The sequence below is a fragment of the Otolemur garnettii genome, unplaced genomic scaffold, assembly GCF_000181295.1.
Source record: "Otolemur garnettii isolate 467f Iridium unplaced genomic scaffold, OtoGar3 scaffold00274, whole genome shotgun sequence".
NCBI lineage: Eukaryota > Metazoa > Chordata > Mammalia > Primates > Galagidae > Otolemur > Otolemur garnettii.
In genome coordinates, this window is record NW_003852669.1 from 344,366 (window position 1) to 347,198 (window position 2,833).

Here is a 2,833-nt window from a genome sequence, read left to right on the forward strand (position 1 = left end):
CTATATTTTTTTCTTCAAAATAATTTTAAAGGGCTGGTTTATTATGAATGAATAAGATTTTCAGGTCTCAATCTACTTGTCAACTATTCAAAGCAAGAGAACATTAAGTTATTGACTTACTAATTTATATTCTTGATTTTAAACTGACCAAAGCAATAAAATCCTCCCAGGCCTCTTTATTTGAAAACTACCGATCTTAATGCATTTTTAAAAACAATAGAGTAAATCCAAAGTCATTCAGAGAACTGCTCGCTCCCTTAAGCGTTCTACTGTGAGAAGACCCTCCTTTCCTTGCACCTAGGAACATAACAGGGCCACCTGTTGCAAAGCCACCAGAACCACCACTAATAACCTCAGGCAGCAGACATTAGGAATTTTGAGATCTACACTGGTTTTGTCATCAGCCTTTCAGGCATTATATTTTCAGTAAGGTGACTAGTGATTAAGCTGTGTGAATTCCCATTATAGACCCTTATGGAACTAAAAGGTACAGGGGATGGAAGTCATTTAAAATTAATTAGCGGGGAAGAAGTAGTAAGCCCTTGATGACATGGGGCTTGTATTAGATCCATTTGGGGATTAATGAAGCAGCAGGGGTATTGCATTAGCCTTAACGGTAAGTCCTGGCTAAGTGACCTCAGCCTGCATTTCCCTGCATAAGAGCAATGGTAAATTGCTCTTACATAGTCATTTTATCCATGCTCACTGATTCACTTTCCACTCACAAAGGGCACAAGAAGTCCTCTTCCTTTTGCTCTCACGTGCATACGCATAAATTTAGAAGAAGTTTTGATAAGCCATTGCTTCAGTTTTGAAAGAAAGGCACCAGGTTTCACATTGAATGCCATATTTCATCAGAGGATATAATAACTGTTCCTGGCAATACTTCTGAAGCCCTGTGACAAACTGACCATAAGTCCCTGCCTTAAATTCTTGGTGCCAATATAAAAGCCATGATGAAACGTTCTCTTAGGAAATGTAAGGCTCTAGGGACCTTTAAGACTCTTACCAATAAAAGCTATTTGCACAGCTACAATTCAAGCGTCCAGATTTCTCCACTGCTCATGCCACTGGTAGTTGCAAAGGAGCCATTTGGGCTGAGTATTAGTCCTTTCAACTCACACAGATGCTTCCCCATTCATTGGCAGACCTTCTAAAACAGATGGTCCAACTCTCGAGAGACCTAAGGCAACCAAACCCCCAATTCTTTCTATTGAGAACATGTGTTTTTGAAAACCTCTCATGTTGAAGCCAAAGCACATTAATCTTCCAAATTTGCTTTCAGAGTAATGAGGCACAGTTCTCTCCTTCTGGCATGGTTGTCTACTGTGCTACAATGGTCAGTAGCTATCATACAGACACTGTCACAATTATAGAGGCTGAAGACAGACAGCTAGGGTGAGAGGTGACTTTGCCACCAGCCCAGTTTTATTGTACCTTGTCTGATTATCTAGTGTGGAGTTACCTATGAGGTCTGCAAATGAAGGCCCAGATGAGTTATTTCTGATCAACTAAAGAGAAAGGAAAGTCATTTGTTCTTGAGCAAATACTTCCAGTGCTTATATAAACAACATGATCCATTCAAAATTATGCTTAGAAAATACAAAATACTCATTTAGAAATGTGTTGTCAGAGAGGAGAAATCACAGGATAGCGTCTGCATAAACAGGCAGATATACAGATGGTATATCATCGTGGCCAAAACAGCTATTCAGCACTACCATCATTTTGAGTTCAAGAAACCATGAAGAAAAATCTTTTCTATTTTGATTTTTTCCCCACCACACCTTTCAGTTTATCCTCTCTCAACTCTTCTCCCAGAAATGAACATTTTTTGTGTAGTCAGTTTTATTTCTTTTTTATTTTGGCCTCTGCCGTACAGAGTGTTCTGATGTGTTGGAGGCCTACAGTAGTGTCCCGTCTGTCTCTCACCACAGCTTGTTTTTCAAACTGTGTTCAGAAGTTTCTGAAGATATTCTCATGGTAGAATGTTTTATGAGAATTTTACATTTTTTAATTACAAAAATTTCAAAAATATATTGTAAGCATATCCTAAATCATCAAGATGATTTCATGACCTAACCCTGCTGTGAGAATTACTTGTGTTGACTTACATCAAGTGTGGTTGCTGCACATTGAGACGACTATCACGTGATCTCCTGTATTTTTGTTGTATTAACTGAATATGCAAACAAATTGGAAACCTAAAGAAACAGACAATTCCTAGAAATATTAACCTACCACGAATAAATAGAAAAACCAGTAGGGCAAAAATGAAGAAGGAAATCAAATCACTAATCAAAAACCTTCAAGCAAGCAAAAGTCTATTTACATGATGTCTTTACAGGCAAATTATACCAAGACTTTAAAGAAATTAATGCCAATCAGTTTTTCTAAGAAAACAATAAAATTAAAGACAAAACAACCTGTGTAATAGGACAAAATAATTGCAAACCTTATACCTGATCAAGGGCTAATATTCAAAATCTATAATGAAGATACACAACTCAATAAAAATAAAACCAAATAACAATTAAAAATGGACCAAAATTCGGGAAAAAAAAGACACAATGCTTTGTACGAAAGATGTAAAGGAGTTAAAATAGAGACAAAGAAGAAAGGAAGCTGTCCTCACACATTCTTGGTAGTAAGGACATGCCGAAATGAACAAAACAACTACAAAAAAAAACCCAAAAGCACAGCCTGTGTTGCGACAGTCAGGACCATGCTCATGTTGTGAGAGAATACATTTAGTAGAGCCAACATTTTTAGATAGAAGAAAGGCTAAAGCAGTTTATTGAGAATACAAGCAATTAGCACTTCATTATTGATT